The following is a 14,036-nucleotide window of genomic DNA, read 5'->3' as shown; positions in this document are numbered from 1 at the left end:
CATCTCGCAGTTTATTATTTCTTGCTCGAAGAATTATTCACACAAGGACACACAGGACACAGACAAACCTCGCTTTAAGAGGTATTCACAAAACTGTCACAGTAGTGATGTGAGATAATTAGAACATGATACATGATAGGAGATAGCACATCCTATTTATCATTTCATTATCTAATCATATATCTTATCATATATCATTATCTAATTTCATACTTTTTAAGATCTCACAAATAAAGGTTTAGTTGCTGGTTTATTAGATAAACAGATTTAGCAAATAAAATACATTTTAAATTAACATAATGAGAGGTTAGTGCAGACTGCAGATTGCTGCAGTGAGAGCAATACAAAAGTCCTTGAAAGAATCAGTAAGGCCTGATAGATGATTGTAAGACTATCATCATTTGACGAGCCGAGACTTCCAGGACTCTGTAGGCTTGAGTTACGCTGCCATGTTCACCGGCTCAGTGAGAGACAGGCGAATGCGAGACAGGCACAGCTCCCCATTGCAGGATCCTCTTACCAAGGAAGAATATATACCATAACACTCCAAAAATAAAGCCTGAAGAAATAGAACATAAGTGTTTATTATGAACTTTATAAAAATTAGCTAAATTTAAATAAGTAGATATTAAAAAAAAACAAAGGTATATTACTACTGCAATACTAGCTTCACCTTGGATTTAAAATGTACTGGTGATAGAATTTGTGAGTTGACATGTATGAATTTGCCATCACAGGCTTTTCAGCTAGTCCCAGTGCAGCACAATGGCAAGCCTCCAAAAATCTAAATAACATATCAAACAACACAGAATTAACTTTATGGTCTGAAATTATAATATGAAACACATATTTAAGACCAAACTAACTTTCATTATTAATTAAATGAAAACTGCAGTACCCTGTTTATCATGTTTTAAAAATATATATTCAGCTATTGTCCTTATAGTGCCTTATTTTGTAATGGAAAAATATCAATCGTGTGCTTATTTTTGGAAATAGGAAATAGACTAGAAAATGTATGAAGAGGTAAAGGAGTACCATTCCTCAAAAATAAAAACAAAACAGTGTTAATTACTGGAAATATGTTTGAGTTAACTGCTTCCAGCAAAGCGACTCATAAAAGCACATCATTTATTTCACTTTACTTGATGTGTGTGCAGTATTATGTTCTTTGTAAGCTTATAATAAAATGGAGATTATCAATTAAGTCAGTAGAATCAGAAGTATAGCTAAGAAGGTCTGTGAATTTTAAAAAATATTCACCAATCAGCGTTGGTCCAGCCCTTTGCAGATAAGGTCTGACACTCCTACTTTAGAATATACACCGACCAGTCATAACATTATGACCACCTGCCTAATATTGTGTTGGTCTCCCTTTTGCTGCCAAAACAGCCCTGACCCATCATGCACTGTGTATTCTGACATCTTTCTATCAGAACCAGCATTAACTTCTTCAGCAATCTGAGCAACAGTAGCTCTTCTGTTGGGTGACCTTTCTGATAGAAAGGTGTCAGAATACTGTACACAGTGCATGATGGATCAGGGCTGTTTTGGCAGCAAAAGGTGGTCATAATGTTATGACTGGTCGGTGTATATTCTAGAGTAGGAGTGTCAGACCTTATCTGCAAAGGGCCAGTGTGGGTGCAGGGTTTCATTCTGATCAAGCCAGAGCCACACCTGATTCCACCTGTTTAATCAACCGATTTTTGCTTTCAACAGACACAGGTGTGTCTTCTGCTTGGTTGGAATGAAAACCCACAACCACACCGGCCCTTTCCGGATAAGGTATGACAACTATGTTCTAGATACACAATGTAGTACATAATGTGAATGTGTTTTCATTTGTTCCACCTATGCTTCAGCTTACCTCAATAACATTATATTTAGAACTACATTAAAGGAGTTGCTTGCAATACTGCTGTTTAAATGAATAGATGCCCCAGGGCCAAGTACAGTATTAACATCAGCTACAACTGTCCACAATGTGTGTTTTTTGTGCACACAGTAGGTTGGTTGATGTGGCATAAATAGATTCCCTCATACAAAAGCAGCTTGTGGCTCATGCCAGCCATCACATGCCTTCCTCTTGCCACAGGTTCAAGGGCACCTGCTCCTCATTATGAGCTCATTATGTGCTGCTCGGCAACCAAAATTCCCTCCACATCACCACTGCCTGTAGCAAAGAGCTCAGCACACTGATACTCTCAAGGCACCAGTAGGACAGCTAACATCATACGGTCATTCTCTTTTGCCCAGCTCGGTCACTAAAATCAATGATCCACATAGCTGTACAACATGTGGCTGGCATTTAAGTTGTTCTCTTTTGTAAATGTTATTGAGAGCATTTACAGTGTGGAAGAAGAGACAGAAGAGGAGTCAATGACCCTGAAACCTTCGAGAACTCCCTGACCACAGGTAAGCTGCAATGTAGGAAAGAAATATGGAGGCGCAGGTTTTCATGCAGGATAGAAATCATTGTATAAATAAATAAATAAATAAATAATAATAATAAAGTCACTTATAAGCCTTTCCAATTTTAATGTATTTCTAAGGAGATTTTAGATTTCTACAGTAGCTTTATTGAAATTAAAGTAAATAATAATAAGAATAATAATAATGATTTTAAAAAACTCAAGTATTTATAGGAAGGAACATTAATATATATAAATACATGATAATTAATGGTATGATAAACAAATACCATATTTAACAGAATGAGCAAACCATTCCTAATCTCTTGAGAAAACCCCTTATTCCTCATCTACTCAACTCTGGATGCTGGCTTATTTACAGCTCTGCTAAAAGTTTATGCATGCGCTGCCTTGCAAAGAAACAATCATTTATTTTAACAGACATGTTTGTAATGTGAAAATGCACTAAGCCGATGAAAACAGGATAACATTAAATGAGGCAAAACTTTTTCTGATTAAAACAGCCTAAATATCGATCAACAGATTTACAAATTGATCCAACTTTGAGAGCCTGCAGAACTGAAAGCCTAAGCTAGAGACAAAAAAGAGCAAAAAAAAACAACACAACACATTAAAAAGAAAAGCTTAATTTTTTTTTTTTTTTTGGAAAAAGAGCCAAAAACTCTACTGCATCTCATAAACTGCTTTTATAAGGAACTTGTTTCCTCTTGTGGGTTTTAACATTTCAGCCTTTTCTGCTCTTAAATAAACAGTATACATAACTCACTGTTATGTAAATGCCTAAAAGGTTATATGAAGGTCTGCAGGGTTCACATATTTTTATTTGCATGTGTATTTTATTTGTTTTGTTGCTTTCCATCCAGACATTTTTTTCTTTTGTAGTTGTATTAAAAAAAAATAAAAAAAAATACTTCAGCTGAGTTTCTGCTAAGGATCATCTATATTATTTATCTAAACTGTATACAAAGATTACATACAAGTCCAGCTTGTGACAGTATGAGTGCCTTGCTTGTTAGTCAGGATCCCAGCAACAAGCACAACGCACTTACTCAAGCGAGAAGTAGGCAGCATCAGTAGGTGGCACCTTCCTTCAAACAAATCATGCAATGGCTTTGCAGATATGCTGCCACAGCAATTGATCTGTTTTCTTAGCAAATGAATTGACCAATAAACGCAAATTTAATGATTATGGACTGCTCTAAATTGTGACCACACTATTCAGTTCTCCCCAGTTATTAAATATTTACCAGCTTGAATGTGTGACAGCTAACACAGAAAGCCACCTTTTCTTTTTTAGGATTGTTTCAATGTCATAACATCGAACTTTAATAAAACCGTTTTCCACATCTATAACCACTATTGGAAGATTGCTGTACTATTTTGATCTATTGTTGCTTTTTTTTTCTCACGCTATATATTTCAATTCAATGCAGAAATGAGAAGATTCACTGTCTTAAAAAAAAAGGACAAGGATCTTCTTACATAGTCGAAGGCAGCTCTTATGATGTATTGACCTGTCTAAAAATATTACTGTTGCCAACTAGCATTTTTGGTTAATTCAAAAATAGATGAATCATATTGCATCAGTATTCAATATGTGAAACACTTTCATTTAAAAATGACATGGGTATAGAGGGAAATGAATAAGTAGAAGATCTTCAGGACTTGGCTGTGAAGTGTTAGAGCCAACTTTGTGTAAATAACACATCTCTGCGTCCCGCTGATTAAAATCCACACAGTACATATCCGCTATGATGTTGACAATTCAAATAAATGTAATTACATTTTATTTATATAGCGCTTTTCATGTTTGACGTAACTAATGTATCAAAGCAGCTTTACAGAAATCCGGATGCTGATTTCGATCGAGCCAGAGGCAAGAGTGGCAAACGAGAAATAATATTAGACAAGGAACAGCCCATCACAGTATTTTTTACATAGAGTTTGTTGATGGATGTTCTTTGCATTGCCTCCAGCAAGGAGAGCCACACTGAGAGAAATTTTCCAAATATTATACTCAAAAACATTATCTTTCTCAGTATATTATTGGTGTTTTTTATTGTTTGGGTAATTGAGTCTTTGTTTTTTAAAAATGCATCCATATATGTAGCTTCTAAAAACATCATCCCTCTCTTTTATGACTAAAAAAAATAGCTCAAAGCAATTGGTTGAGTGTCTTTGGCCTTGTCTGGCTGTTCACCTCCTTTCCGCTTTGGGACTAAAGAAGGGAGCCTGAACATATTTCACAGTGACAGCAGTGGGAGAGAGGAGGGGACGAGGGCAAATGGAAAACTGTTGGGGCATGACTGAGGGACACTGATATCAAGGCAAAAACCAAAAGACATCTAAGCTTTATGGAACCTGAACAGAAAAGGACCAGAGCAGAACACAACAGTCCTTGTTACAGCTTTGGTTCTGTGACTCTCTCATGATCTGTTGGGAATAAAAAAAAAAAAACAATACATAATTGTGTTACTTCAATATACTGTATATGTTATACAGTCCCATGCTGCATTACACACATCACCTGAGGCACAGACTGCTTGATGGAAGAATGATTTTTTGTTGCTTAACAGAATCAGGAACATGTAAGTATGTGGAAACACTGACGAAAACAAACAAAATAAGTTCAGCCAACACAAATCTCTCACATTACTCTACTTTGAGGTAAATCACACATCAATATAAAATGAACACGACCCAAATAGTATCTTTTACATGCAGTACAGGACACCACATCTTATAGCCAAAACGTTTGCCATCGATATTCTGGCTTTTTGCTGACTGTGAATATATGATATGCTCCATTATGTAGACCATGTTATATATTTCCCAAGATCGTTTTCTTAGGTAGATACACTTACCTAGCAGATTAGCTTTCCTTTTAGTGTAGCGTGGTTTTTTTGTGAACCGAACATGGTTTGCCATTTATAAAGAAAGTAACTTATACATTTAAATAATGAACTGATTGATTTAACTCTTTGACCTTTACCAGCTCTAACCAATGAAGCTTGCATAAAAACCATCAGCACTCATGGCTGATACTCCCAACTCCAAGATCAATCTCAAACAAAATCAATATATAGAACAAAATCAAATTATTATGAAAGCTATAAGTGGTTAAGGTCAGTTTGGCATCGATGAGTTTTCCACACTTGACCTGCTATCTGTAAGGCTGTTTTGTTTGATGCTGTTTGATGCTACCTCATTTCAGCAACAACGAATAAACAGGAAGAAACACTGCTAATCCCACATCAGTGTTGTGTTGCTGTCCAAACATGTATGAGATGTTTGAACGACTTATCAGATCCGGTCATGGTTATCTTATAACATGAGCTAAGACCGTTGACATCCTTAATGCAAAACACCTCACCAGTGGCTTTATGGCTTCTTGGTTATCTAGGCTGTTAGAAAGTGCACCAGATGGTACCAGTCTCAGAGCTGTTGTCTTAAGGTGAGGTCTATTAGGGATCATTACAGTAGGAGGTGTGCAATAAATTCATGTTTAGAAATGCAGATCAGTGATAAGAAAAGGAACCAGGAAGCACAGTAGTGACATAAAACTGTGAATAGTGCAATCCTAACCCTGTCACTGCCACCAAGATTAGGTGAGAATCTGGGGAATAAGGAAATGGATGTACGCTGGAGACATCCAGCACATTATAATAACAGCAGTGATGTATGAAGGAGAAAATGCACATTTAGCTGCAAAACAAGTCACCTGTCGGAAACAATGGATGGACGCTGCCTGGCAATTGAAGCTTGTCTGGCTCAAAATAACAGGGGGATCATTACCACCATTTTCTCTCATCCCAGAGAGCAGCGCAGGTGCCAGTGGATTAATAATGATGCGCATGATACCAACAGCTGTGCAAAACAACAGCCTGAAATCTTGAACTGAATACATACAAGCCACTGCCTAAAGAAGTCCATGATCTTTAAGGATACTGCCATAACATATTCAAGCTTTGTAAAAGAGAAACCTTGGAATCTCTGTTGAATTGAAAAGGTTAAGTGTACTTAAAAAGAAAAAAAGATGAGTACTCTCGCCAGCTCTATCAGCTCTCTTGAGATGTTTTTGGCAGCCTTTATTATTTGCAACTGTTGTGTCTCCAAAGTGGTGAGAAAGTGATTTTAGGCAAGAGGTCTCATCTTTCCCTACTCCACTTCCACTACCCCCGCCTCTGTGCCTTCCTTTCCCTGTGCTGCAAATGAGCTTCTCTCTGACATTTAGCTTTTTGAAATGTTGCCAGTTCAGCTGTCCAGTAATATTTGCGTGGCTGTCTGATTCCGTCCCTCAGTGCCGACTGCGCAGATTCAGGCTCAGACGTTGCTCATTGTGACCTACAGATGAGGGAAGAAAGCACAGGGTTTAGCTGCAATCAGTAGAGTCAAATCTCTTGGCAGTGGAGAAGAATGTGGAAAAAAATCCAAAATAAATATGAAAGCATGTTTCAAGTAAGAAAGGAAATGACTACTTTTTCTGTTAATCTTTTTATACTATATGTGGGATTAAATATTATACTGAAACTTGGCAAGTAGACACATGCTGGAATGATGTGCATAGTGTTTTCATTTTTCAGTTGTAGCGATGTCTGTGTAGGATGCACAATATGTTGATCTCATGGAAACTTCCATTGGTCAGGCTCTCAGAGGCCTTCTGAAAGAAAAAACAAGTGATATTTTGACAACTTGTACCTTCTTATAGTAACAAGATTTTGACTCATGGTGAATGTGCACAAAAATACAATCCAATTCCCTGTAGGAGAGCTCCAATTTAATTACTACAATAACTTACAATGCAGGAGAAAAGTCAATTCTTATGTACTGCTCAACACAAGAAAAACAAAGTCAGATTTATTAAATAACCTTTAGCAATACAACAAAGAAAATAAATAACATCACACATGACGAGCGCCGTAATGTAAGAATGTGTTTATTATCCACAAGAATGTCCTTGTTTCTATTATGAAACCATTAGGGTTAGTCTTATAGCATGGAATTTCATCATATAGGCATAAAACTATTTTGCATGCACATATCAACGAAATACAGATAAGCAGCACTGTGCATGGTCCTAAATTTTTAACATTAGCAATCATTGGTCAGCAAAAAAGCTATGCTTGATATTAGCCTTCATATAAACATTTACTCAAACCACAAAACTACAAAAAACACTGTTTTGTTGTTTATTCTTTTTTGTGCAATTTGTTTTATCCGCCCCCAAAAGTACAGGAAGTGGAAAGAAAATGAATGCATGAATGAATTGGGAATGAATGTGAGCTTGGTTTATTCACGTCTAGTATCTCCATCAAGTGTATTTTGGGGAAACATTTTGATGTATTATGATGTATGTCGCAATCCACTTCTTTCATATTTATTACACACACTACGGTATTTCATATGCAACTTCTCAATCACTTAAATTGAAATGAAATAAATTGAATAAATTGTCCCTGAAGGTCACTAAATCTAGCTGTGTTCCCTGATAGCAACCTTTTGATGTTAATAAGCAAATTGGATATCCAACAAAATGAAGCTTTTGAAATCAGACCTAGCTATGATATTAAAGACTGATACTTGCTCTCTTCTAGTTCCTGCACTGTGACTCAGCTTTTGCTGCTATGGATTGATCCTACATACATACTTTAAAGAATGAAAAACAGTTCTGTCTTAGTCATGCCTATCTTGCAAAGCTGCCACAAATAAGTTTCTAGTGGGACTGCAGCTTCAGGCTTGTGGTGAGTGACCTGACTAGCAATTTAGTGGCAAATTCACAATCAATGGCATGTGCTAAAAAGACGTCTGATTGATGGGCTTTGACCCCATTAAGAGATTAATAACCAGTAAGAGACACTCAATACACAAATGTCTAGAACATTTAATTAGATCTACTTGTTGTAGACTGCACACTTGTCTGTATTGCATAGAGTTACAATAGTGTGAAAAACAACCATAAGTATGCAAGGAATAGTAGTCATCCATGTCAAAGTACCTCATTAACTTTCTGACAGCATGACGCAGAGGGCTGATTTCAGAAGGAAATGAATGAAGGGCAAAGCAACAATGCAGAGCAATGGGGAGCCAATGAGAGTTATTTATCAAATGAGAGAGAAAAAAACTTCCTTGGCTGTCACTGGATCACCCTTCGAAGCAATCCCTTGGTGCACAATGACCCAAATGTTCTACATTTATCACTTTGTGTGTGAATTAGCAAACAAGGCGAAATCCTCATTTGCACGTTTGCATGCCAGAAACACAGCTATATTAACAGGTGCATACTTAGCAGGTAGCCACAGACACAGAGGGGGAATTTTTACCTGGCACAACATCAAGTACTATGCCAGGCTACCCCCTCTGTCTAGACAATCTCCAATCTCCAGGCGTAACAAACGGAAATACTTTCTGTTCCCACATTTAGGTAGCATTAACATTATCTGGTGTAATGATTTTATGAATCAATGATGGGTTTGTCGAACACGAGATGACATAAGATATTTTATTGAAAAGGAAAAACATTTTTTGGCAGATTATTCAGGATTGTTACTGCGAATGTTAGACCTGTACAGGAAAAATCCACATTGAACCACTAATGTGTGTTTTCTGTATTATAGAAATCCTTGATACTGGTCCAGTCTCACAGGGTTTGTGATGAAACTGTGATTGGCTGCTGTGTACTGGAACAGTATATACAAATTTTGGGGGAAAAAATCTAATCATTCTAATAAATTCTATGTAAAATCAATGCAAAAAAAAAAGAGAAAAAAGTGTAGAAAATATTCATCACAAAATATATCAGGGTCTGACCTGTCTGTAAAATGCTAAAGGCATAATTTTTTTTTTTAAATTGTTTATTGAATTTCTTTTGTTCAATAATATGAGCTATAATTATTTGGCAAAAGTAAATCTGCCAACTATCTGTCTAAATAGGCGTCACAAATGGGCACACTTCAGTAATCATTGGCATAAAGTGCTATAAGGTGAACAAATGTGTCAAAACAAAATGGCATCTTTATTAATATTTTATACACTCTACACTCTGAAACTAAACTCAGTGAAAGTCTACTGTCAGTCCCCTTCTCTGAAGTGCTTTTTTACATGTTTTCACAGCCTGAGTAAGATGAATGAGGCTGCGAATCTGAGGCAAGAGAGCTACCTTTATGGTTAAATGGAGATGCTGAAGGGTTTAAGTGTTTAAAGAGATCCCCTTGAGGGAGTAAATCATGCAGAACCTCCTCCATCGTAAGTTACGAGCGAGTCTCAAGAGTGAATCAAGCCATCCTCTCTGTAGATTGTGAAACAGACATTGTGAACCAACTTCCTTTTCCATGCTTTCTTGACTATTGTGATTTTTACTGGAATGCTGGTATTTGAGGCTACAGTGGGCACAAGTTTATTGAAACTGAACTGTTAAATATTGAAAAAACATCATCTGTTTTGGTTAGCCTTTACCCGCTGTAGCCTCAGATTCCTGCTGGATGACAGGAACGGATCCTTAGGAGGTCTTCTGCTGTTGTAGTTTAAACTTTCAGCATGTTGTTGTGCACTCTGAGATGCTTTTCTGCTCACCACGTTTGTGAAGCATTTGCTAGAGTTACTTCCTATCAATTTGAACCAGTCTGGTCATTCTCTTCAGACCTCTCCCATCCACAAGACGTTTTCACCAACAGAACCACCACTCATGGGATATTTTTTGTTTTTCACACTGTTCTGTATGAACCCTATAGAGTGTTGTGTATGAGAATCCCAGGAGATCAGCCATTTTTGAAATATTCAAGCCTGCCTTGAAATACTCAAGCCATGATCCCACGCTCCTTCCGATCCTCCAGCACTGCTCAACTGGTCCCACCATCTCTCAGGATACATGGAAGGTACACATCAAGACTCTTCTCTGTTCTGGCATCTAGCTGGTGAAATGAACTTCCACTAGCTATCCGAACAGTCGAGTAACTGGTCTTCAAAACATGTATTAAGACCTACCTCTTCCTAAAGTACTTAAATTAGCACTTGTTTAACAAAAATGTCTGCATTTGGCTTGCTGCACTGCTTCCCAAGAGAGTTTCAGACTGATAGTATTCTTAGTCTGTGACCTAGTGAACCAGCATTGATGTAACCATTGATAGTGACTTCAAAAGCACTTGACTGTAAGTCACTCTGGATAAGAGAGTCTGCCAAATGTTGAAAATATAGGCAGCTGCATAATGTGTGCAGATAAATAATATGAAACAAACAAAAAAAAACTGCAACCATTATAGTCTGCATCAGAAAATAAATTAGAAAATGACTTACCATAGCGGTTCCTTTTCTTTAAAGTCTGATGGAGACACTATGTAAGAAATACATTGCCACAAAATCTCCCCTCATGTAAAATGACAAATTCTGCACATTCCCATTTTAAATTCCAAATATTTTTAACCAAACAATTTGCAAAAAAAAAATTGTTTCTCTCAAAAATACATAAACATTTTACTAAATGCACCCATTCATCATTTACTTATTTAAATAAGTTTTCATGTAAACGATTTTTCAATTCTTTTCTCACTACACAGGGTAATTGTCTTTGCTACTCAGTTACTGTATATGTTATAGATATAGAAGTAAATGTTGAACCATTCCTTGTAAAACTATTACAGCAAATGGAATCAGATGGAAGGGTTAACACAGGTCTCATAACACTAGTCACAAGATGGTACTGGTGAGCTCAAACCCCTTGACCATAAAGTTTGTATATGTTGTTTTGTAATTTATGATGCAAAATGTAGGAGGGGTGTTAAAGAATCACTAGCGCTATGCCAGACACAAGCCGAAAACAAACCAATAAACCCAGAGGACAGCAAAAATAACCATGAGAAGGAAGGTTGGTCACCTTGCATGGGGAGCGCTGTGCCTCTGTCAGTTGGTGTCAGCATTCAGTGCAGGCTCTTAAAAAGAACTGACAATCTCACCTCCTCAACCAAAGGTGTTTTCTAAAGGAGAAGCAAACAAGAGGCAGGATAATGATCATCCCTGATAATGAAAAAAGAAGGCATAAAAAAATAAATAAATACCTTGACACAAACTGCTGCTCATCTCTCCCTAGCAATCAAGCTAACACACAGATAATGGAACATAGTGGAAATAGATTTGGGATTGATTGGACATTCGTGCAGAGTGGCTTATTTCCAATGAATATTGAATTAGAAGTCTATTGTGTTTTGCCTATCTGTTTATGCAGCTGGTTAGGGGGAAATGCGAAAGAATAAACTCATATGCTATTTTGCTCTGAGCACGCAGTGTGCAAAAGTCGCCTATTAAACGTGAGCTGCTAAATAAGGAAAGTAAATTCGTTATCAAATTTACACACTGCAGATGTTATGTTATACACAGACTCGGAAAACAGATGAGACGTCTGTTTCGAATTTGAAGAGAGGAGAATAAACACATACCCCTCTGTCTATTCATCTGTAAATTTTCTGTTTTCCAATCAGTGCATGTTGGCATTTCCTTTCCAGAAAGGGTAAATTAAAATCTAAAAAAAAAAAAACCCCAAAAACTGACAATCTCTCCTCATTCTGATTTAATGTCTCTCTGTACCCTGTAGCTATTCTCTAGTCTAATTAGCTGCCTTCATTTAAATACTTTACATAAATGCATGTCTAAATGCATGTAATTAACAAGAGGAAACATCCTCGGCAATAGAAGATCTGCTACAGGAATTAATAAGGGAAAAAAAAAAACAGATTGACGTTACTGATAAAACATACAATCATACAGTCCATTTGCAGTTAGACTTAAATTAAGTGGAGCTTCCATCATACGAGCGTCACTACGAATGAGTTGCTATTATAGAATCAATAATGTATTACAATGACCTATACATACTACATTTAAGATATAAATGAGGACATTTTAATAGCAGACATCCAGACACCCAAATGCAATTTATTTTGTGACATCTTATCATTTAATGAATTCATTTTAGAAGCTAAATTAAACAACCTTAAAAAAAAATCATAAAGCCATAAACTTAAGACATTCTGTGTGAGAACTGAAGCCATACAGCGTTTGTTAAAATATCATATTAGATATTATACCTACATATAATCATGTGGTCAACAGCTTAACGGGTGATCCAGCAAAGCTGCTATTAACCAGTAATGCACATTAGTCACTACAATCACCAATTCACCAAAGTCATGGGTTTAATGTATGACAAGTCACAGTAGCGTGAGTCAGAGTTCACAACTCTTATCTCATATCTCCAAAATTAAACATTTCCTTGGTGCACTTTGAATGGAAAATCCATCATGACTAATTAAGAAATCTTTCCTAGTTACCCACAGTTTCTATTACATGTAATGTTACACTGACTGCCAGAGTCAAATCATCTCATAGCAGTTGCCCTGTTTACTTCTTAACGCCTGGAGAGTGTAAAGCAAACTGGAAGCATCCGGAAACAACATCATGTATTCTTGGAAGCATGAACATAAATTTTCTACTAACAAATGGACAAAAGGTGGGTGGTTCATGTAAGCAGCCTTTGTTTGAGGGTGGTGAAGGAGGAACCGTATGGCCTGGTAAAAGACAAAAAGCCTCACAGGCGTCAGCAATTCAGATGCTTTGTATTGTTATTCTGACAGTGGGAGATGTGTGGAGAATGCTAGCACTGTACACAGCTATACTTAGAAAAGTGACTCCATGTGCACCTGTTGCTGCGCTCTCCATAAATGCATTTCACTGGCTGCACTGTGACTGTAATCCTCACAAGGCAGAAGGCAGCTTTAGATTCAGCCACAGGGGATCAGATCCTGTTTAGGAAAGCATACATCATGCATGTATATTGTGTACTTTTGACAGTAATGAAATCAACTTGTAATTCATAGTGAATGGACATAGATGTAAAATCATTGCTCACAGGAGAAAAACAATGCCCCAAATGCAGTATGTATTGTTTCAATAGATAAAGTTCCAGAGATATAAAACACATTTAAAACATATATTTTCACCTTCATTTCACAGCAGATAATAACAGGTATATCAGGTAATGAATTTAAAGATATTGAATTCAGCCAGTATTATTTGATTATATATAATGATCTCTTAGGAGCGAACTATGTCACAGTAATTCCACTGAGAAAATGAGAACAAACCTCCACTTCTCTTCTGCAACTAATCTTCAACACTACTTATCTTCTTACTCTTCCCTAATAATAACAGTGTCTCTGTTCAGTCTCCATGAGTGTGATTTTCTATGATGAACTAAGAATAATTTATGTAAACTGGCCAGAAATTATTGTGATTAGTTAAGCATGATTATTTGTTCCAAAGCAGAAATTTTCCAAAAACAGACTTCACCTGGAGGAGATGTATAACAAGAAGCTCTTTCTGCTTTTAACCTTCCTCTATCCTTACTGTGACTGAAAAAGCAACTGCATGGTTTGCAGTTAAAAAGTTTCAACTTCCTAGTCTCTAAATTTGAAAATGTTTTACGGATTAACCTGGAAAGGATGAAGAACGATGCTTATTTATTTATTTATTTTTATCTATTTATTTATTACAAAAATGCAAATAATGTTTTTAGCACATATTTATTCAGACATTCTGCAGTGAAAAAGATGAGGGGTC

General features: G+C 36.6%; 1 long non-coding RNA gene across 2 annotated transcripts in view; it reads right to left on the bottom strand.

Annotated features, from left to right (window-relative positions):
• Positions 1–1,675: 1,675 nt before the first annotated feature.
• The window catches only part of LOC131370208 (uncharacterized), a 43,853-nt gene continuing 31,492 nt past the window's right edge, over positions 1,676–14,036 (bottom strand). For both annotated transcript variants that reach the window (XR_009207398.1, XR_009207399.1), the window contains exon 4: positions 1,676–11,398. This is a non-coding gene — a long non-coding RNA (uncharacterized LOC131370208). The remainder of the gene's footprint in view (positions 11,399–14,036) is intronic.

The sequence above is a fragment of the Hemibagrus wyckioides genome, linkage group LG19 (genome assembly GCF_019097595.1).
Source record: "Hemibagrus wyckioides isolate EC202008001 linkage group LG19, SWU_Hwy_1.0, whole genome shotgun sequence".
Classification (NCBI taxonomy): Eukaryota; Metazoa; Chordata; class Actinopteri; order Siluriformes; family Bagridae; genus Hemibagrus; species Hemibagrus wyckioides.
Note: the sequence above shows the minus strand (reverse complement) of the source record. Positions and strands in the feature narration are given on the sequence as shown.